The sequence below is a fragment of the Euprymna scolopes genome, chromosome 23, assembly GCF_053919585.1.
Source record: "Euprymna scolopes isolate OS-2025 chromosome 23, ASM5391958v1, whole genome shotgun sequence".
Lineage (NCBI taxonomy): Eukaryota > Metazoa > Mollusca > Cephalopoda > Sepiida > Sepiolidae > Euprymna > Euprymna scolopes.
The window spans coordinates 9,046,906-9,072,922 of NC_136504.1; positions in this window are offsets into that span (position 1 = coordinate 9,046,906).

Here is a 26,017-nt window from a genome sequence, read left to right on the forward strand (position 1 = left end):
GGGGTTTGTTAGAATGTGTGTTATTGCTGTTGCTTTTTCTCTATTGGAAAAAAAGGTTTTATACAAAAATGTTGATTCGATGCCAAAACCCAATTTTACATTATATAAAAAAATATTTTAACTAAATTTTTTCAGGTTTATGACGCATTTTTGAAACATATGACGCATTTCTCCATCCCTACATATCTCCATCCCTACATATAAAATAGAAATGTTCGTATATATATATATATATATATATATATATATATATATATATATATATATATATATATATATGTATAAGCATATGTGTCTGTATGTATAATTATTAAATTACTTACCTCCTCTCTGAGCAGTTAGACAGTTGTGGCTTTGATGAAGATGTTTCCGTGGAACAAATTGTATTCAAACTTTGTATACCAAGGTTAACAGTCTGTGTTGTTAACCATTTATCAACCGTCACCTCAGCCCTATCCCTAACCCTTATCTCTTTCTCTCTCTCTCTCTCTCTCTCTCTCTCTCTCTATATATATATATATATATATATATATATATATATATATATATATATATGCGTGTGTGTGTGTGCGTGCGTGTATATTAGTGGCCTGGCAAGGCCACAGGGGAGACAACCAAGCAAAAAAGTCAAAAGCAAAATTCATCCCAAAGCAGCAAAATTAAAGCTGGCTTGCTAGGATTCTATATCTTAGCAATCTTATAGATATACTGTTACAACCCTTCACCGATCTAGTCAGAAGCTGCATAAGAGACGACATCCACTTCCTTAGTCCCCTACTACAAACGGTAGACATGGGACACTACTAGCTACATTCGATGTTAGCAGCCTATACAGCAATATTTCCTACAACCTAGGAAAAGAATCTCTCTTATATTGGATCGACAAACATACATAAACATTACACCCCAGATTCACCGAATAATTTGATTGACAGCATGGATATAACACTCAACAACAACTTCGAATTTAATAATGACAACTACATCCAAATCCTAGACACATCAATGAGTACAAAAACGGCACCAACATACGCCACTCTGACACTAACATACCTAGCATATATGAAATGACAATGCAGAAATACAGGAATAATATCACAATACTCTTCGTAAAACACTGGAAAAGATATCTGGACGATTACTTTTTTCTCTGGAAAACTACATGGGAAGATATCAGAGGGCTTCACACTATACTCCAAAATCTACACTCCAAAATCAACTTCGCCCTAGGACAAAGCCCCATAGAACTACCTTTTCTAGACATTCTAGAAAAAATTAAAAACAACCCCATAATCACAGACATCTATCACAAACTGCAGACACCCAAAAATACCTCCACTTCAAAAGCCACCATCTCAAAAACTAAAGCCCATACCCTACTCCATGGCACTCAGTCTGCAACATAGTTACAGACAAATACATCCGTTCGACCAGACATGTTTATGGGGAAATATGCTTATTTTATTATATTTCATCTTTTTTTATAACAATCCTTTCATTTATGAAGCTCAATGTAACTACAGAGCATATATAAATAAATGACAAACGTCTATATTCCAAATTTAAAGATGTTGAGCATATTATAGTTTATTTCTTTAAGTACGTTCACATTCTGTATTCCGTGCTGTCAAGAACTGTGCATGCCAACGTACTTTAAAAAAAAAAAACGGTAAGATGGTCAACATCGTGAAATTTGAAATGTCATGCATATATATATATATATATATATATACCTTCAGTGAGCAGAGTGTGTATGTTTTCTTGGGTGTACAGAAGTTTGTGTGTGTCTCTCGTTCCAAACGGGGACGTGATCATCGCAACCAGCTATAACCAAAGCCGACGTCTCACAAATAGGAATTTTATACGCGTAAGGACGATATCATCACGGCACGCGAACCTAGCGAGAAATCAACAATAGAATCGTCAGAATGCGAGAGAATATATAATTATTTTCGCAGTCAGACAAAGTCGCAGCTTACAAGAGCCATGACAGCCAACAAACAATATATATATATATATATATATATATATATATATATATATATAATGGGTAAAGAACTTCCAACGAAAGAAAGATGTATATTTAAATAAGGGGGTAGTCACCAACAATGTGTATTTTTAACGTTCTTTTAACATTATTTTATTAGACACGGAATAATAAAATAATGTTAAAAAATACACATTATTGGTGACTACCCCCTTATTTAAATATATATATATATATATATATATATATACCAAGCTTCTCTCTTTACATCATCAACGTTCTGATCCCCATCTGGCATCAGTTGGAATGAATGGCTCTCGTCTTGAGGAGGCCTAACGTTTTGACAAGCTTCTGGGCTTGACTTTTACTCCTGATCTTAAATGGGACAGGTATATCAAATCTGTTGCCAAGGCTGATGGAAAAAGGGTGGGATCCTTCTATCGATCCAGTAGATATCTCACTGCTGGTGCAATTCTCTATCTATATAAGAGCCAGGTACGTCCAAGGATGGAATACTGTTGCCGCATCTGGGCAGGAGCTGCTTGAAAGGACTTGTTCTACCTTGATTGAGTTCAAAATATACTCTGTAGTCTCGTAGGAGATATCCTTTTCTCTTCCCTGCAACCTCTATCTCACAGAAGAGATGGTGTGAGTTTGTCTCTGCTGTATCGTTATTTTCATGGCAAGTGCTCGACTGAGCTTCAGTCTATGATCCCCCCTCGTCATACTTTCACAAGAAACACTCGTCTAGCTGAAAACACAATCAATAAGTCCCCCTACTCGTTATCTGTGCCTAAACCTAAACGTAGATTCCATGAAAAAAGCTTCTTTCTTAGAACTGCACGCCTGTGGAATTGTCTTCCATTTTCCTGCTTTCCAGCTGACTACAATATGGTTGTCTTAAAGTCTAACATAAACAAGTTCTTGGTGAGCCGTCCCACTTGTTAACAAATTTACCGAATTTCCATTACTAATGATTACTATATTGTCCAATTTCTACTGTACACTCTTTAACCCTTATCCTCGAGTGGCCTCTTGGCCTTGATAAGCGGTGATGCCTATGTAAATATATATATATATATATATCAACGATTTTATCTGTTGTTTCTGTCTTTATCCCAATACTTTTTTACTTTTTTCAATCATTGACCTCCAGGCTAGAAAGTGGCATGAATAGTAACGAACAAGGCTGGAGAGCTACATGTTTCGATTTCGATTCAAACTGATGTCACCCTAGTCATTCTTTCTGTTTTCAAATCACTACTATACCTTGGGTACAATATAATAATTTATAGAGTATTGTTTCAATAATAATAAACATGAAATCTGCATAAATTAAAATATAATATTTAAGCTTATTTTACGACATGCACGAATTAAAATGTCATATTTAAGCGTAGTTTACGATAAAGCAACGCCGGGTGACCTGCTAATATATTGTATATATCCTCCCAGACACTAGATTACGTAAAATGATTTAGAAGAACACAGTTAAACTTTCATTCTCAACCGCTGCATATTTAAGTAAAACTATAATAAGTTCAAATAATTATAACATTAAATAAATAGTGAATAATAGTATGGTTGATTATTGAGAAAAATGTAACTGTAGAATACTTAATGAATGTCCATTGGAAGGCAATTGTATAATTTCTGAAAGTGTAGTCAAATGTGAAGTTAAGGTGGATAATAGTAAAAAGATATACCAAGGGGGGGAACTGAATGTAATTTTGAGAAAAGATACAGAAACCATATAGCGTCATTTAACATTGGACCAGAGAAGGAATTAAACTAGAATAATGATACGGATAGAAATAAGGATAATATAGGAATAAACATTAAAAATAAGAAGAAAAACGTGACTGAATTAGGGATTAGGTTAGGGAACTATGTAAGAATAAAAATAAAAATGTGTGCAGAGTTGTAGAACCTTATTGAAAACCATTGAAAACCAACAGTCGCTTATAGCAAAAAGTCGATATACAGCTGTTGCGATAATAATTTGCAAGGAAATCTGAGGAGATTAGCAGTTGAATTGAATTCTACTGGCTATTATTATGAGCAATCATTGGTTTTGATTTGTGTGAAAATTCTTAATGAATAATAATAATAATAATAATAATAATAATAATAATAATAATAATAATAATAATAATAATAATAATAATAATAAACGTTGTAGTATCGGCTTGCATAAGCGCTGACCAAATTGTTGTGGAGAGTCAAAGAGGATGGAAAGACCGATGAAAATACAATGGTTAAATGGAATATAACTAGGATCCAGATAAAGCTTATTACCACCAAAATTCCAGTGAAGACAACGTCTAATCATTGCCAATGTTTAATATGTACACGCGCATATATATATATATATATATATATATATATATATGTGTGTGTGTGTATATATATATATATATAGTAATTTATAAAATATATATGGCGATTAAGCTACACTGAATATTCGGCGTTTCATCCACTCTAGGATTCGTCAGGCTTATGCGCGAATTCTGTGGTTGTTTATCGTTTTTATATTGTCCTCTTCTGTTGAGGATTTTAGCTAGCCAATCAGCTTTCTAGTTTCCACTTCGCCCCTTCCTATCAGCCAATGGGCATGCATTTTAAACAAAGGATATGTTTTAAAACTAGTTTAGTGGTTTAATGCAGCCATTTTCTTTTTCTTTTTTTTAATTTTTATATATATAAATATACATATGTGTACATACATATATGTACATATATATATACATATATATATATATGCATACATATATGTGTGATCGTTTATGTACTTAAAATTTTTAAGTAAATACTTAAAGTTTACGCATAAATCTATACTTTCGTATATTAATTTTATGTGAGTAAATGAAGTAGTTATATATATATATATATGTGTGTGTGTGTGTGTGTGTGTCTGTGTGTGTATATATATGCACACATATATATAATTCGAACATTTAATATATATATAATTTTAAATATATATATATACGAACATTTCTATTTTATATGTATATATGTATATACATATATATATATGTATACATACATATATATATATATATATATATATATATATATATATATATATATATATATATATATATATATATATGAGGCTACCGCATAGACAGTTCCTGGCTGCTGTTCCCGATTGGTTATACAGGAGCCCTAACTCTTTGGTAGCGCTTAGAGCGGCTGCTCCATCAACAGTTGTATAATATCGGTATGTTTGTAGTGCCATAACGCGCATGAAAAGGTACCCTGCACTCATCCCCTGTGGGCTATTCTGAGGCCACAATTCTAGTAGATGGAGGGACAACTGATGGTCTGCTTGTGTTGCATGTCTGGTATTCTGCATAATCACTTTCTCAGCACCCCTTACCTAAATTGAAACTCTTAAAAATAAAAAAATGACAGTACTTTAAAAAAAAAAAATACGCTAAAACCAGGCCAAAACACAAACAAAACCAACCTGCCTTCTTCCTTGAGGCTTGCATTTACGAACATCCGTGGGCTTAGAACTAATGTAAATGATGTTGAAGCATTTCTCCTAAAAAACACCCCGGATATCTTAGCACTAAGGGAGAATAACCTACACTCCTCCATCCCCTCCAACTACTTTAACATGCCTGGTATCTCTCACTCTGCCGTAAGGACTCTGACAGATATATGCAGAGGGTTGGAGTCTACACCCTCCCTAGAGAAACTAAACGAGAATCTGACGATCTATCCTTTATGTGCTTTAGACCTAACATGCAACATGACATTAGCTACTTTTATTTTCTCTACCGCTCTCCATCGACCCAGGACTGTACCCTTATAAACAAAGTCTCTGACAGCATAGATACAGCACTTTCCGTCGACACTACCGCACAAGTACATGTATTTGGTGACTTCGATGTCCACCACAGTAACTGGTTTGGATTTTATACTTACACAGAGGCAGCTGGTACCACAACACATAACTTTTCTATATCTCATTCCCTATCATAGATTGTTACGTTTCCAGCCCGTTTCCCTGACCAGCAAGAACAACACGCATCATTTCTAGATCTGTTTCTGACCACAGTTCCCGATGACTGTGTAACGAATGCCCACAGCCCTCTTGGGAACGCCGATCATGCAGTGGTAATGGTTGAAATTGCCCTAAATTGAAGAGCCACTGCTCAAAACAACGAGATATTATAAAAAGACTGACTGGGAAGCCATCAGGGATCTCATCAGGGACGCTCCATTGCAAAATATGTTTTCACTTCCTGCTGAACATTGCACACATGAGATCATGAATGGTTCAAAACGGTAATTGAAGAACATGTTCCAACGCGCAAATTTTATAGCAATCCCTACTCTCCCCAATGGTTTACTTCTACTTGTGCGGCTGCCATAGCACAAAGGCAGCATGCGTACCGCAAATTTAACCGACATAAGTCCAGATCAAGCAGACAGAAATATATAGAAGCTAGAAATTACTGTAAGAACGAAATAGCGATAGCTAAGAGAGAATTTACTGAAACCACCAAAAAAAACGCATCGAAGCACAGAAATTAGGAAATCGTGACTTCCGGAAAATCTACAACAGTGTAGTAAATAATGGGCATTCAACAATTCCCCCACTATCCAACAGTCATGAGGTTGTTTGCTCTGCAACTGAGAAGGCTAACATGCTTGCCAGACGGTTTGCCTCAAACTCCACACTGGACCCTGCTAACCACCCCCTCCCTGACTTTCCTTTGCGGACAGATGCCATACTAGACGGTCTGAAAATAACCCCTTCTCAGGTGCATGCTATCATAAGAAATCTTGACACTGCAAAAGCATGTGGACCTGATCTCATCCCGGCTGTGCTTCTAAAACAGTGCGCTGCCGAAGTAGCTCCAGTTCTCTCCAAACCTTACAACAAATGCCTTAATGAATCTTGCTTTCCTGCCTGATGGAAACCTGCTTCTTTAGTACAAGTTTTCAAGAATTATCGCTCCATTAGCTTCCTCCCACTTTTCGCCAAAATAATTGAGTCCATAATTAACCAAGCTCTAGTCCATCACCTTACAGATGCTAAACTTCTTATCGACCAACAATATGAATTTGATCAAGCCCGTTCCACAGTAGACATCCTAACTGTAATCTCTGAACGTATATACCATTCAATGAACAACGCGGGGGGGGGTAGAGTGGTAGCTCTAGATATATCTAAGGCTTTTGACAGAGTATGGCAAGAAAATCAGACCATACGGTATCACTGGAAGAAAACATAATTAAATCCCTCTTAAATAAGAGAAAAATTCAGGTTGTCCTTGACGGTCGTACCTCTAAACAATATGATATAAAAGCGGGATATATCCAGGGGTATATCCTTGGACCTCTGTTATTCCTAATATTCATGAATGACCTCCCTGACAAAATTGTCTGTGAGATGGGTATATATGCTGACGACACCACGCTCTATAACAGACATGACAGGAAAGCAAATGAATACATATCTAAAGAAATGGAAGAAGCATTAGAAGATGATTTCGATCCGTAGTGGAATGGGGGCAAAAATGGATGGTCACATTCAATGCTGCCAAGACTAAACTTGTTTCCTTCAATAATTACAAGAAACTTTCCCTACCACCAATAGCAATGGCCAATGACTCTTTATCTGAAAATAGATCCTGTAAACTCCTCGGCCTAACGTTCACAGGAAACATTAGTTGGAACAATTACATTGAGAGTATTGCCAGGACCGCTGCGAAGAAGGTAGGTTCTCTCTACCGTGCTAGAAAGATACTAACGTCCGAAAGTATCCTACACCTCTATAAGGCCTCCATTTGCCCATGTATGAAGTATTGTTGTCATATTTGGGCTGGTGCATCTGTCACGAGTCTCTCGCTCCTAGACAAGGTTCAAAAGAGCGTCGCCAATCTGATAGGTCCTGAACTGTCAACTAAACTTCAACCTCTTTCCCATCGACGAAATATTGCATCCCTCTGCCTGTTCTACAAGTACTTCAACGGTGAATGGCGAAATGCAAGCACTTGTACCCCCTCGACGTAAATACCTCTGACAAACCCGACAAGCAGCTAAATCCCACCCCTTCACAGTAGAGATCCCTAGATGTAAGGGAGCCTTCTACTCCAGTATTTTCTTCCCCAGAACAGCTAGGCTTTGGAATTCCCTTCCGAGTCCCTACTTCCCCAACTCTACTGACGTGCAGATGTTCAAATGTAACGTGAACCGACATCTTGCTGCTCAACTCCCTACACAGTACCCCTGATTCTTATGTCTCTGATAGGCCCGACGTATAAAATCAACAATAGGTTCTTTAATATGACAAGATGGCGTTCAAAATGAATGCGCCTGTCTAAAGCACAATTGCACAACGATATTTGACTTTTTTCATTTGAAACTTAAATTCAAGCCATTGTCATCACACAATCAGTAAGGGTAGACATATAAAATCAACAGTGTGCTCTTTGATATGACAGGGTCGCGTTTAAAATCATTTTTTTCTGATTAAAGCATAATTAACGCTTGATACTTTATATTTTCATTGTAAACTTTAATTTGAGCAATTATTTCTAAAAATATATTATACAACCAACAGTATGTTCTCTACAGTTAAATGTAGACTACAATGTATTGCCAACTAAGTTACTACGAGAGTCATGTGACACTTTTTCGAGGTTAACCGCAATGGGTCCCCAATTAGAGCATGCGATCGATTTGACTGAAAAATTTACGAGTGTGTACAAATAATAATAATAACAAGAATAACAATAATAATAATAATAATAATAATAATAATAATAATAACAATAATAATAATAACAACAATAATAATAATAATAATAACAATAATAATAATAACTTAGAAATAAAGAGATATGCGTTTTATTTTTATGTTATTTGTTTAATTTATTTTATGTTTATGTAAAACAAATAAAAGTATATATATATATTAGACGTATATATATATATATTAGACGTATATATATATATTAGACGTATATATATATATATTAGACGTATATATATATATATATATATTAGACGTATATATATATATATATATATATATATATATATATATATATATATATATATATATATATTAGACGTCCGTTGACTTAAAAAATAAACTAGAATTATCTATTCGTTTTGAACGTCATTCTTTGATTTGTGTTTATTCCGTGAGTCGTTGATGATTTGTTTGTATTTTGAAAAGTGTTTAAAAAACAGATTAACTGCAATAAGATCATGGTATGTCTCTGAAATATGTAACCTATTTTTTATATAAATAATACGCATATGTGTGTATTAATGTCTGAGAGAGATATTTATATATATATATATATATATATATATATATATATATATATATATATATATATATATATATATATACAAGAAAATTAGAACTGTAAGTTGAACTTTAAAATCACAGTTTATTGTTTCACTGAATACTCCAAAAACAATTTACAAAGTCCTTATTTCGCGGAGTTTCAAAGAATGCTATTCTTGTTATTTAACGTATCCAACATTTTTTTTACTTTTTTTTTTTTTTGGCAATTTATAACTTCAATAAATTGCGGTTTAACTTAATGCCTTAACTAACAAATTCTAGCATTGCTACAAATATAATTTGCTGATTTCTTTATGTCCTCTGATGAGAAGAATAACAAGAATAGCATTCTTTGAAACTCCGCGGAATAAGGACTTTGTAAATTGTTTTTTGGAGTATTCAGTCAAACAATAAATTTGGATTGTAAAGTTCAACTTACAGTTTTAATTTTCTTTCTCTTATAATAAGCTCTACTCTCTATTGCATATTAAGCTTTTTTTATTCGGTTGGGAGTAAATTTTCTATATACAAATACTGTTATTTATTTATTTATATTAGTTTGAAGTTTACCATTGCGTATATCAGGTAAACACTACATCCCTTTGTTTTCATTAATATATATATATATATATATATATATATATATATATATAGTAATTTAAAAAATATACATGGCAATTAAGCTACACTGAATATTCGGCGTTTCATCCACTGTCCGATAAAATGCATGCCCATTGGCTAATAGGAAGGGGCGCGGTGGATACTAGAAAGCTGATTGGCTAACTAAAATCTCAATAGGTGAGGAGCTTATAAAAACGATAAACAACCACAGAATTCGCGCATAAGCCTGACGAATCCTAGAGTGGATGAAACGCCGAATATTCAGTGTAGCTTAATCGCCATATATATTTTATAAATTACTAACTTGCTCTACCTACGTATTGAGCACTTTTGAAGTAAATACTTAAAGTTTACGCCATAAATCTATACTTTCGTATATAATTTTTATGTGAGTAAATTAAGTAGTTATATATATATATATATATATATATATATATATATATATATATATATATATATATATATATATATATCCTGGCTTGCCGCATTGACGCTTTGTGACACAGCAGAACAATTCTGTATGTGGATAACTATAATGATCCTTGAGTTGAGCATACTGGGAAGTGATACACGATATACCATTGGCGTATTAAGCGATACTCTTTGTGTAAACAAAGCGAGCTTAGGTATTCGGACGATGTCAAAAACATCACTTCCCGCACAGCAGCTGCTGAATAGCGTAATTGTTCAAAGTTTTGACTATCGTGCAAGCGGTCGGGTTTAGATCCTGCCTTGAGGTAGTTAACTGTCTAGCTGCACTGATAAGCTGTGACTGATAAGCTCTGATACAGCGAAACTGTACTGTATGTGAATGACTATATATATATATATATATATATATATATATATATATATATATATATGGGGGGTATGTGTATACATATATATGCATATGTATATACATATAGATGGATAGATTGATAAATGGATATATAAATATGGATAGATAGATAGATAGATAGATAGATAGATATGAACGCGTTGGAATAGATATAATATATATAGTTCATGACAATTACTATTAATTTTGCCTATGCAATACATCGACGCGACACTGTAAGAAAAGCAAATATTCGTCGACATTTCATATTTTCGGACATACTTTCGGACATACTTTCGGGTGAGTGTCTGCTATCTGATTAATATGGTCGAATGTGAGTCCGCTTACGAAATACGGGACTTAAAACGAGATTATAAACGGGACTTGATGTAAGTTTAAAATTTACTGATGATATATCTGGGGAAATGTGATATTATTCAAAACATAGCATTACTAAAAGAAGTGTATGCACCTCTCAGATAAATTACACACTTGGTAAAAAATATAGATAAATTACACACTTGGTCAAGAATGTAGAAAAATTACACACTTGGTCAAGAATATAGAAAAATTACACGCATGGTCAAAAATATAGAAAAATTACACATATGGTCAAGAATATAGAAAAATTACACACTTGGTCTAGAATATAGAAAAATTACACGCGTGGTCAAAAATATAGAAAAATTACACGCATGGTCAAGAATATAGAAAAATTAATCGCGTGGTCAAGAATATAGAAAAACTACACGCATGGTCAAGAATATAGAAAAATTACACACTTTGTCAAGAATATAGACAAATTACACACTTGGTCAAAAATATAGAAAAATTACACGCATGTTCAAGAATATAGAAAAATTGCACACTTAGTCTAGAATATAGAAAAATTACATGCGTGGTCAAAAATATAGAAAAATTACACGCATGGTCAAGAATATAGACAAATTACACACTTTGTCAAGAATATAGATAAATTACACGCATGGTCAAGAATATAGAAAAATTGCACGCATGGTCAAGAATATAGAAAAATTACGCACTTGGTCAAGAATATAGAAAAATTACGCACTTGGTCAAGAATATAGAAAAATTACACGCATGGTCAAGAATATAGAAAAATAACACACTTGGTCAAGAATATAGAAAAATTACACGCATGGTCAAGAATATAGAAACATAACACACTTGGTAAAGAATATAGAAAAATTACACGCATGGTCAAGAATATAGAAAAATTACACACATGGTCAAGAATATAGAAAAATTACACGCATGGTCAAGAATATAGAAAAATTACACGCATGGTCAAGAATATTGAAAAATTACATGCATGGTCAAGAATATAGAAAAATTACACACTTGGTCAAGAATATAGAAAAATTACACGCATGGTCAAGAATATAGAAAAATTACACGCATGGTCAAAAATATAGAAAAATTACATGCATGGTCAAGAATATAGAAAAATTACACACTTGGTCAAGAATATAGAAAAATTACACACTTGGTCAAGAATATAGAAAAATTACACGCATGGTCAAGAATATAGAAAAATTACACGAATGGTCAAGAATATAGAAAAATTACACGCATGGTCAAGAACATAGAAAAATAACACACTTGGTCAAGAATATAGAAAAATTACACGCATGGTCAAGAATATAGAAAAATTACACGAATGGTCAAGAATATAGAAAAATAACACGCATGGTCAAGAATATAGAAAAATTGCACACTTGAGCAAGAATATAGTAAAATTACACGAATGGTCAAGAATATAGAAAAGTTACATGCATCGTCAAGAATATAGAAAAATTGCACACTTGGTCAAGACTATAGAAAAATTACACGCATGGTCAAGAATATAGAAAAATTACACACTTGTTCAAGAATATAGAAAAATTACAAGCATGGTCAAGAATATAGAAAAATTACACACTTGGTCAAGAATATAGAAAAATTACACGCATGGTCAAGAATATAGAAAAATTACACACTTGTTCAAGAATATAGAAAGATTATACGCATGGTCAAGAATATAGAAAAATTACACGAATGGTCAAGAATATAGAAAAATTACACGCATGGTCAAGAATATAGAAAAATTACACGCATGGTCAAGAATATAGAAAAATTACACACTTGGTCAAGAATATAGAAAAATTACACACTTGGTCAAGAATATAGAAAAATTACACACTTGGTCAAGAATATAGAAAAATTACACACATGGTCAAGAATATAGAAAAATTACACACTTGTTCAAGAATATAGAAAGATTACACGCATGGTCAAGAATATAGAAAAATAACACACTTGGTCAAGAATATAGACAAATTACACACTTGGTCAAAAATATAGAAAAATTACACGAATGGTCAAGAATATAGAAAAATTACACGCATGGTCAAGAATATAGAAATATAACACACTTTGTCAAGAATATAGAAAAATTACACGCATGGTCAAGAATATAGAAAAATTACACACTTGGTCAAGAATATAGAAAAATTACACGCATGGTCAAGAATATAGAAAAATTACACGTATGGTCAAGAATATAGAAAAATTACACACTTGGTCAAGAATATAGAAAAATTACACGCATGGTCAAGAATATAGAAAAATTACACGCATGGTTAAGAATATAGTAAAATAACACACTTGGTCAAGAATATAGAAAAATTACACACATGGTCAAGAATATAGAACAATAACACACTTGGTCAAGAATATAGAAAAATTACACACTGGGTCAAGAATATAGAAAAATTGCACACTTGGTCAAGAATATAGAAAAATAACACACTTGGTCAAGAATATAGAAAAATTACACACTTGGTCAAGAATATAGAAAAATTACACACTTGGTCAAGAATATAGAAAAATTGCACACTTGGTCAAGAATATAGAAAAATAACACACTTGGTCAAGAATATAGAAAAATTACACACTTGGTCAAGAATATAGAAAAATTACACACTTGGTCAAGAATATAGAAAAATTGCACACTTGGTCAAGAATATAGAAAAATTACACACTTGGTCAAGAATATAGAAAAATTACACACTTGGTCAAGAATATAGAAAAATTACACACTTGGTCAAGAATATAGAAAAATTGCACACTTGGTCAAGAATATAGAAAAATAACACACTTGGTCAAGAATATAGAAAAATAACACACTTGGTCAAGAATATAGAAAAATTACACACTCGGTCAAGAATATAGAAAAATTACACACTTGGTCAAGAATATAGAAAAATTACACACTTGGTCAAGAATATAGAAAAATTACACACTTGGTCAAGAATATAGAAAAATTGCACACTTGGTCAAGAATATAGAAAAATAACACCCTTGGTCAAGAATATAGAAAAATTACACACTTGGTCAAGAATATAGAAAAATAACACACTTGGTCAAGAATATAAAAAAATTACACACTTGGTCAAGAATATAGAAAAATTACACACTTGGTCAAGAATATAGAAAAATAACACACTTGGTCAAGAATATAGAAAAATTACACACTTGGTCAAGAATATAGAAAAATTACACACGATCAAGAATATAGAAAAATTACACCCGATCAAGAATATAGAAAAATTACACACGATCAAGAATATAGAAAAATTACACCCGATCAAGAATACCGAAAAATTATACACGATCAAGAATATAGAAAAATTACACGCATGGTCAAGAATATAGAAAAATTGCACACTTGGTCAAGAATATAGAAAAATTTCACACGATCAAGAATATAGAAAAATTACACACGGTTAAGAATATAGAAAAATTACACGTATGGTCAAGAATATAGAGAAATTGCACACGATCAAGAATATAGAGAAATTGCACACGATCAAGAATATAGAAAAATTGCACACTTGGTAAAGAATATAGAAAAATTACACACCTGGTCAATGATATAGAAAAATTACACACTTGGTCAAGAATATAGAAAGAACACTATATTTTCTCCTGATCCACGCATGTATTTTTGTAGATGACCATGGCCTCAAATGCCAATTTTTTTTTATCGACTTTAAATTGTAATAAAATCATAAAAAAGAAAATTATTCAGTTTTATGATCTGGATTGATAATAACTGGAATGTTATAGCTAAACCAAATGCTTAGTGTGAGATTCGAACAAGAAAACGATATCAACTGATCAAACAAAAATACCTTTTTGTTGAAGGTATTGAGACATTTCCGCGTATGAATACAACATTAAAAGTTTGTTTTGTTTCTCCGCATGCATCTAAAAAGTTCGATCACTTTAAAAACATACGGAAATATTCCATTTTACATTCTAAAAAAGAATAAATGCAATGATTTTACACCATCTATGTTTATTTCTATTGTTTTGTTAGGTCGGCTAATAATCACAATTAATAAACTAGAAAAGAATTCGAAAAATGGCGCGACATTTATGTTGTTATTTTCACTGCTTTTAATTTAATACTAAGTTGAAAAATGTTCAACAATTTCTGACTCGATAAGGAAGGCTTGCTTTTTTTGTTGTTCTTGGGCTTCATGCCAGCATCAAAGTGTAGTATCTGTGCTTCAGATCCTGCACTTTTTGATCTCGGTTGGTGGAGGAGAGATCCTCCATGACTTATATACTTTTATTTTTCTTACTGACCAGAGTGCCTGTGGTGCTTTCCCCCACATTAAAAACCGATCTCATGTCTAACTCTGCCCTGGTGGGGAGGCAAGCAAACAACAACAAAAAAAGAACATCGGATCAAATTTTATGAATATGCTTAGAATTTTAAAAAAGATATCTCGATTGGAATGCATGAGATAGCGAGTAAATGTCAGATATCTGGTAGGATGCCCCATCCGCAGTTACATCAGAATGATAAGAAAATTGAAAAGAAAAGTGAGCAACATTTTCGACAAGACTGTCTTTCAAATAAAACAGAATCAGAAAACAAGGTTGCTGCGAAAATAGCCGAAAAGTATCGCCAAAATGCAACATGACCTTCTATTGCAAAAACTGGAAGAATGGACCAACCAATGGCGTGTCAAATATTTTCTGGATGAATTCACTTAAGGCTATATAGATAAGGAACGCTCTATACTGGCTAAAAAGAGGCTCGCACCATTATGATTTGGAGAGAATTATGATGGTTGCTCATGATCCACGATTGATTTCTAATGCTTTTAAGATAAGTGGTATCAACAATGAAAACGAGTGCAGGTTTTTCTACACAGAAGTAGGGAATATGAGCCTCCTGACATCCGACTGTAAAGTTCTGCTAAGGAACGACTATTATATCATGCGACAAAATAGGGTGCGTAAATATATCCACTGGAGCATCTGTAAAAAGTGAATATCGAATACAGTAGCAAGTCCTAGGAACATATACGATAACATTATTTCACACAGTACCGACAAATGAGTTTCCTGTGCATCATGAGTAAGTTACTGAAGTCTGTGTTTAACGGAGAAATGGTCAACAACGTCAACAAATTCAATCCACTCAGTGACATGCAAACTAGTTTTCGTTTTGCCAGATGCACAGTTGATGAGCTAACAGTAATATCTCAAAGGATTAGTGAATCGCTCGACGTGGGCATCGTTTCCAGGGTAATAGCTCTTGACATATCAAAGACTTTTGATAGTGGCATAACGGTCTGCTATACAAAATCTCAAGGGAGAGAATAGCTGAAAATTTTTCCTCACTTATTAAATCATTTTCCTGTGATAGGTTCATAAGTGGTGTTGTTGATAGGCAGAAATAAGAAGCTCACAGTATTAATGCTGGCATCCCTCAGGGTTCGATCATAGGCCTCTCTTCCTCATCTTCATTAATAATCTCCCTAATCATATTCTTAGACATTTATACAGACCACACTACTATCTCTGGCAATACTTCAAAGGTCGGAAATGACCAAGATCTCTTTGATTCTCTATACTCTGATTTTGGTCACGTGATTCAATGGGGAAAAAGGTGGCTGGATAATTTTAATCAATCTAAAACCAAGCTTCTTACTTCCCATTATGAACACTGTGAGCCCAATCTGGCCCCAATTAGAATGAACGTCATTCGCCTTGAGGACCTTCCATGTTTTGACAAGCTTCTGGGACTCCTGAATGGATCACATACATCATATTCATTGCGAAAGTCGCTGGGAAAATGGTTGGATCATTCTACCGCTCCAGTATGTATCTCACTGCCGATGCAATCCTTTACCTGTATAAGAGCCAACTACGTCGTAGGATAGAGTTCTGTTGCCACGTCTCGGTAGGAGCTCCGAGCAGCTCCTACCATGACTTAACAGAGTTAAAACCGACTTCGTAATCTAGTAGGTGATAACCTTTTCTCTTCTCTGCTAGCTCTTTCCAACAGAGGAGGCGTTGCGAGATTGTCTCTGCTCTGTCATTATTTTCTATGGAAAGTGTTAGACTGAGCCTCAATATATGCTCCCCCCACCGATCGCCAAACTTTCACAAAGACACTCGGTTAGTCTAAATCACTATCAGCAATTTCCCTCACTCTCTAGTGGTGCCTATACCTAAACGTGGATTTCATGAACAAAGTTTCTTTCCGTTTGTGGAATTCTGTTCAACTGGTCTGCTTTCCAGCTGACTACAATACTGTCGTCTTCAAGTTTTTTATTTAACTGTCCTCGTAAATGATCTAATTATATCAAATTTCATTCATAAGCGATCACTACGCTATTTTCTCAATGACTACAGTACATACATTAACTCTTATCCTCGAGTGGCCTCCAGACCTTGATATGGGAAACCCCTTTGTAAACACACACACACACACACACGCACATATCAACACATACAGGTATATATATATATATATATATATATATATATATGTGTGTGTGTGTGTGTGTGTGTGTGTGTGTGTGTGTTTATTTTATATATACATATATATATATACGTATATATTTTTAGATCTATATATACAAAGGCAGCAAATAGAAAATCCGCACTTTTAATTTTTTCAAAAACTGCAAATTTAAGCTAAATTTTATGCAACTGTTTAAGCAAGCTATACCTCATTTGGTTGGCCTTTTATTCTTCTATAATTTTACCTGTTCATATTTGATTTTCAATTGAAATATTCTAGTGTTCACGTCAATTTAAAAAAATGATTTTAAATTGAGGAGGCAAAAAGAAAGTCCGCACAATGGGAAATTGTTATTTAAATATAACTTTAAAACATTAATGCAACACAAATACAAGAACACAATGAACTAGTTAATATTTAGTAGCATTACCCTTCTGCAATTTGACAGCCTGCAATCTTTTGGGAATTCCTTGAATTAGACTGGAGCAATACTCCGGGGAAAGGGCATCCCACTTTTCTTTAATTTTTGTCCAAAGTTCTTCAAAATATGGAATTTTATCTTTGCGTAGCTGTTGCTTGATGAATGCCATAGGTTTTCGATAGGATTGAGGTCTGGAGATTGTGCAGGCCAATCCAAACACGGAATATCATGCTCTTCCAGTAACCTCTTGACATTGCCAGGTGTGTGGATGGGAGCATTATCCTGCATGAAGATGGGGTTATCATTCAAATTCCCACTAAAGTAGGGTAGAAAATGCTCAGTCAACATATTAATGTATTTGGTCGAATTAATTCGACCTTGCAAGCGAACTATAGGCCCTGAACCATCGGTACTGATAATGCCCCATACCAAAACTGAACCTCCACCATCTTGCAGCGTTGAAACTGAGCACCTGGGATTAAATTCTTCGTCTTTCCCCCGACGAGCGTTCTGCCTACCGTCACTGCCCAACCTATTAACTTGCTTTCGTCGCTAAAAAGCACTTTTGACCAATATGAAGGTCATGATCTTCATTGTATTTGACGAAGTCCAGGTAGCGCTTTCTGTTCTTTACAGAAGTCATTGACTTGCGTCTTGTAGCATATCCTCGCAAATTAAATCCCATTAATCTGTTCTTGACAGTAGAAAGAGAGCACTTTTTAACAAGATTGCACTGTTGTCGGATTTGGGGAGCCGTTTCACATCTGTTTCTTACGATGCGGATCTTGATAACATTGTCTTCCCTGATAGAAAAAATAAGTCTAGTACGACCGGATTTAGGGGCACCACGAACACTGCCGGTGTTTTGGTGCTTTTGCACAGTCTTTTATACCGTTTTCTCATCACATTTCAATCTGCGGCCGATTTCTCGATTGTATAAACCAGAAAGGTGGAGATTAATGAGCTTCTGATGATCACTAAGAGAAAGTCGATGCATATTGACTAAATGCTACGTTGTATAACCTGGAACAACAACAATTACGATTAGAGATGCTTTGGTGCCTCTTTGTGGATATTTTAAACTGATTTAGGGGCGATAATTTAAGTTGGTTTTAAGCGAATTTGTTGCCGCGGACTTCCTTTTTGACTCCTCAATTTGAAGTTATTTTTTAAAATTGACGTGAACACTAAAATATTTCAATTAAAAGTCAAATATGAACAGGTAATATTTTGGAGGAATAAAAGGCGAATCAAATGTAGTATAGTTTGTTTTAACAGCTACATGAAATTAAGCTTAAATTTGCAGTTGCTGATTAAATTACAAGTGCGGAATTTCTTTTTGCCGGCACTGTAACTACTTCATTTACTCACATAAAATTAATATACAAAAGTATAAGTTTATGCGTAAACTTTAAGTATTTACTTCAAAAGTGCTCAACACATAGATAGAGCTTGTTAGTAATTTATAAATATATATGGCGATTAAGCTATACTGAATATTCCGCGTTTTATCCACTTTAGGATTCTTCAGGCTTATGCGCGAATTTTGTGGTTGTCTGTCGTTTTTTTATACGCACCTTCTATTGAGATTTTAGTTAGCCAATCAGCTTTCTAGTATCCACATATATATGTATGTATGTGTGTATATATATATTTATATATATAATATATATATATATATATAAACTAACATAAAAAACCTAACCTAGATTTAAAACAGGTCAAGACACTAGATATCCAGGCTAAATAGAACACACACAAAGAATCAGGTCAACCAGAGTATGTGGGCGTTTGTCCTATAAGTGCATGTTCATTGGCTGATAGGAAGGGCGCGGTGATACTAGAAAGCTGATTGGCTAACTAAAATCGCAATAGAAGGTGCATATTTAAAAACGACAGACAACCACAAAATTCGCGCATAAGCCTGAAGAATCCTAGAGTGGATGAAACGCGGAATATTCAGTGTAGCTTAATCGCCATATATATTTTATAAATTACTATATATATATATATATATATATATATATATATATATATATATATATATATATAAATATATATATAAATATATATATATATTTATATATATATATATATATATATATATATATATTCAACTTGGCAATTTTTTCAAGTTTACGATATACATTACAGCAACCATGATATGTTAAGGGACAGTATTCTTACATTACTAAAATAATAAATTTCTTTATTCTGTAATATTTTTCATGTAAAAAGATTTATTTACATTCTTTTTTTTTTTTTTTTTAGATGAGTGCCCGGAATTTTCAGTTAGTATTTCTCTTGCAAGTTGTCCTGTTTTTATGGCCTCTCTCATATTAATCGAAGCCAGAAACATGGCGTCTTGCACGAATGAATAAGGAATATAGACGTTTAATAATCTGAACCGAACGGAACAAAGAAAATAGATCTGTTACACATAAACTGCGCGATATTATTTCATTTTCTTTTTACGTGTCGGTTAAACTCATGACAGTTTTCTCAACCTTACTACTTCGGCGATGGTTACTAACACAACTGAAGTGAGTGCTTTGTTTGTGTCACTATCAATGGATGAGTGTCTTACAGAACTAATGGGCTCGTTCTATCCATTGATTTGTTTTTCATCAGTTTCTTTCTGCTTAAGTGTTTTGTTTCCGCCGCTGCTGAGCAGCTTCATCTAACCCTTTGTTTGGTAACCCACTAGAATATCAGAATAAGGTTAACAGCTGCAATATCTAGCCCAAAGATGATCTGGAACAGTGTATGGCACATACGCATACCTAAATAAATACATCTAGTACTCCCAAATAGCCACCCATCTGGCAGTGGCCAGGGTCAACATCGATTAACTTCGGTCATCTAACAAGAACCGGTGTGTCTATGTAATTATGTATTATGCAGGTAACGATTTAGTAGTAGTAGTAGTAGTAGTAGTAGTAGTAGTAGTAGTTATTGACCGGGCAACGCCAAGTTAGCAGGACAATTATTAACATTTGTAGAAGTAGAATGTCAAAAAGAATGTTATCAAAGGAAAATAAATATTTACAGATAAAATGCTTTATGTTTAAATAGTTCCTAAAAATGTTAACTTAATTAAAAAAGTATGTAAAAAATAAAGCGAAATACGTGACAAAGATAAATCATCCGGTTTGTGTCTTGGTCACGCGGAGTTAATGACGTAACGAGATAGCTTGGTAATACACGTAATGAGTTTAGTCTAGAGTTTGAAGAGAGACTGAAAAAGTCAGACAAGTTAAAACGAAAGATATTGTCTCCGCGTTTTATGAAATTAGAAGAAACACGACTTTAGAATAATGTAGAAAATTACGTCTTGCAGCTCCAATGGGAAGTTAAGAATAAAGTTATATCAAACATATAAGATATTGTTGTTTGATTTTCTTCGGTGGAAGATGAACTTCAATACTGAGAAGAGACGAAAACACAACAGAGAAAGTTATTTGTCTGTGTTCTGCATAGGTGAAAGTGCATAGAGCTATTGCCCTACCATCACTCCTGTACAGCTCAGAAACTTCGACTCTCTAAAGACGCCACTTCAAGAGATTAAACCTGATGCAACAAAGGCACCTCCGTCATCTAATGGGTATCTCTTGGAAAGACCATGTATCGAATTTTGAAGTACTAGAAAAGGCTAAAATGCCCAATGCTGACGAAATAATCGTAACAAACCAACTGAGATGGGCAGAACATGTCACGCGCAGGTCAGACAACAGAATCCCAAAAGCAGTTTTCTTTGGTGAGCTCAAAGAAGGTATACAACCCCTAGGCGCATCGAAACTGCGCTATAAAGACGTGTTCAAGAGACATTTAAAAAAACACAAGCCAACTCAACGACTGGGGAAGAAAAGTTGAAGATCGGATAGTTTGGAGAAGTGTGGTATCAGGCGCAGCCGATGCCATTAGAGATCAAAGCATTGCTGCTTAGGAAGCAAAAGGAGCGCGACTACGGGAACCACTACCCGGATTTCCTCCCATCAGGTATCACATCTGCGGCCGAGATTTCAGAGCTCCGATCGGACTCACATCGCACCTTCGACACGGACACTAACCGACCTCCGTGTCATCATCGAAATCGACGGACTGCCCGAGAGACACACAGACTGAATGTTTATGAACTGTTTTATTAAATGTGAAACACCCACACACATACATACAACAATAGAAAAACACTTTAACCACTAGACGTCACAGCACAATAGTAGTAGTAGTAGTAGTAGTAGTAGTAGTAGTAGTAGTAGTAGTAGTAGTAGCAGTAACGATACTTATTATAACGTCTGTTTTTCACTCCAAAATGATTACTGCTATTTTTAAGCAAATAATATTTAGATCCACTCTCTATAATTAGGGCGAAATACAAATGGTGGAAATTCCGAAAATAACACTCGTAGCAGGTGATTAGAGATATAGTACAGAACCTTTCATTTAAAACTACTTTAAAGATGCAAATATTTTTATTAAAACCTTTATATTTTTTTTATATATTAATTTCGGATAGTAAAATATCCATCATCAGGGAAAGTGTTTTAAACAAAGTTTTACATTTATTTCTTCTAATTAGAAATGCTTTAGATCGTTTACACAGCAATCAGATATTATTAAACAATATAAGATGGTGGACATCTCTTTCTTGAAAACTTTTAGGCGTGTAGACGCTGTTGTGTAATAAAAGGTTGCAATAGTTCTTTAAAGCATTTTGAAGAAATTGAGGCGATCACGCATATTAACTTACCCGAACCATTGTTTATTGTCTATGTCATGGCACATCATAGGAAATAGATGGTGTTAATCAATTCTGCAACCTCGCTTAATTATAGGCACCGCCAAAACTGGGGGGGGGGCAGGTCAGTACTTTTTGACGGACCGTCTTTTTAAAAATCTACCAAAAATCAGGTAATTATCCGATCAATACGAAATTTTCAGCGATTATTAGGAGAAGAATGAACTTTATAACAGTGTACTTATTTTTCATAAACGATATTTATATATATATTTTTTTTTGCTTACAAACCCCCCCTTGTTTTGAAGTGGGAACAAATATGCTTAAAATAATCATCTGAAACTGAACAAAACATATTGTGTTGTTGTAAGGGACAGAATTATAGATTCAAAAAAAAAAATTGTTTGCATACCTTATTTTGACGTCTGAATATCAGAACTTCGATTGTGTTTAATTATCCCGCTTTTGAGTTTTGAAGTGTGAAATTCGGTGAATATGTTAAGTAAAATAATTAATTTAAGTTAAGCAAAACAAAAAAAAAATTTTTTTAATATTTATACGAAAAAAGCTATTTATAAATTTTTGATAAATAAATTAACAATTTTTTTTTAGCGAGCCGAATAATGCATGACCATTATTAAACAGGGCATGCTTTGAATAATCGATACCAAAAAAAAAAAATCGATAAATATTGTGCCCTTTGTGTTAAAAATAGCATCATTTTTTTCGATCCCGTTTGAAAACGTTTGCCGCCTTTCGACTACGGTGGACCAAACGCGCTGAAATAATTTTTTTTATTCTGCTTTAAATTGTCCCCCCCCATTTTGGGGAGCCTGGCCCCCACACACATACACATTAAAAACCAAACGCATACAAATGGTCACCCATCTGGTACTGGCCAGCCTCAGCTTAATAATACATTGAAATTTTCGTCACTGAAAAATAAGTTTTTTTTTGGCCTGTTTGGTCTTCCATAGTTTGCTTTTTATCAAACGAAAACGTAAACAGAGTCGATCTGAACTCTACGTCAACGCGAAATATCTGGTTACCTATATGAATAAGTGGAATTATTTGAAATTCAGGTACTTATATTATAATATTTTTGCATATTCTCTTAGAAAATCATCCTAAATCTTAGTTAGACAATAAATAAATTAATTAATTATTTCAAAAACCCTTTTTTTTAATATTTAAGTACGCTTTTTGTGCAAGACAAAAAATGTCAATTGTTAACTTTTGGGGAAAATTTAACATTTAAAATTGAATTAAAAATAGTAGAAAACGTTTTACATTATTCTGTTTACTATATGATAAAATTCAGGGTTTTATCTTTCTGGGAAAAAAAAAAGTTACTCAGAAATAATGGATTTTAATAAATGTAATTTCGTTTTAAAAAACAACAACAACTTGATTTTGCGGCCATTTTTGGCGGTGCCTACTTAATTACATTCCACAATTTATTGTTTGTTTTATTCCAATATTGTCTTTAAATATAATAAATAAGAATATCTTTAAATTGATTTTTTACATGAATACGTTTATTTACTTTTATAAATTCATCACATATAATTTTTTTTCAAAAAAATGTGTTAAATAAACACATTTTTTAAAGCAGTTATATATATTAAACATATATATTTGTTTTAATATTTAACATATATTTAATTATTTACATATATTTTTCAATGTGTTTATTTACATAGTTTTCAATATATTCGCATATTTTTAATTTTTTGTATTTACATATTTTTCAATATATTATTTACATATTTTTTCAATATACTATCTACATATTTTTCGATATATTATTTACATATTAAATATGTTTTATTACATTTTCATTCTAAAGAAGGCACAGTGCCACTTTGATGTAGGGGGCTACTATCAGGGACACAAGTTGAAGGGATACTATGTAGGGAGTTGAGCAGCAAGATGTCTGTTTACATTGCACTTGAACTTCTGGATGTCAGTACATTTGGAGAAGCAGGAACCCAGAAAGGGAATTCGAAAGTCTAGCAGTTCTGGGGACGGGACGGAACTTTGCTACTTGTCTAGTTTGTCAGGGGTATTTACGTCGATGGGGTACAAGAACTTGTAGTTCCTTGAAGCATCCATCATTAAAATACTTGTAAAACAGGCAGAGGGATGCAGGATGTTGTCGATAGAACAGAGGTTGAAGCCTAGATGACAGTTCAAAACCTATTAGGTTGGCGACTCTGTTTTGAACCCAGTCCACGTGTGAGAGACTAGTAGCAGATGCACCAACCCAACTGTAATAAAAAATACTCCGTACATGGACAAATAGCGGCCGTGCAGAGGTATAGGATATTTTCAAGTAACTTTCTAATACGGTATAGAGCGCCCACCTTCCTCGCAGCAGCCGCGACAAAGCCTTCGATGTATCTGTTCCAACTCCTATTCCCTGTAAACATTAAGCCGAGTAGTTTGAACGAAGTACCTTCACGTAATGTATCTTTGGTTATAGCTATTGGTGGTTGAAGTTTCTTGTAATTATTAAAAGAAACGAGCTTAGTCTTGGCAGTATTGCACGTTACCATCCATTTTTGTCCTCATCCCACTACAGACTACAGATCTTCTTCTGGGGTTTCCGCCATTGCCTTGGATATGTGTTCATTTCTTTTATCCTCATGTCTCTTATAGAGTGTGGTGCCATCAGCAAATATACCCATTTCAAAGACCATTTAATCAGGGAGATCCTTTATGAATATCAGGAATAATAAAGGTCCTGAAGTACACCCACATTTATATCATATTGTTTTGACGTACGAATATGGAGGACAAACTGGATTCTTCTATTTTTTATGGATACCCGGATTTTTCCCGGATGGACGTGAAATTCGGTTTTGACACAGCTGCTACCTCCATCGTTACCGCCACAAAATAAAAGAACGGATAAAACACGAAAATGTAATCGCCCTGTAAAAGAAGTACGTCACAATCTCCCCACCAGATATTTCGGTAGAAGGGATACGAAGATAAGAACCTATTCGCCAGATATTGAGCGCTATTTTATGACTATATACAAGTTTAAGCAAACTTCTTTGATGTTGTCTCAGTTTAGAAAGATTTCTCGTTATAGTCTGTCGCAACGAAAACAAATTGAAAATAATTCAATTTAAAAAAATAACAGTAGAAGTTGTTTTAACTAAAATGACCTTATAAAAATGATTAATTATGACTTAATGTGTTTAAAGAAAAAAGCAATTAGCCGTTACGATGTTAAAAAATCATATTACGTAACCCTTAAAATAGG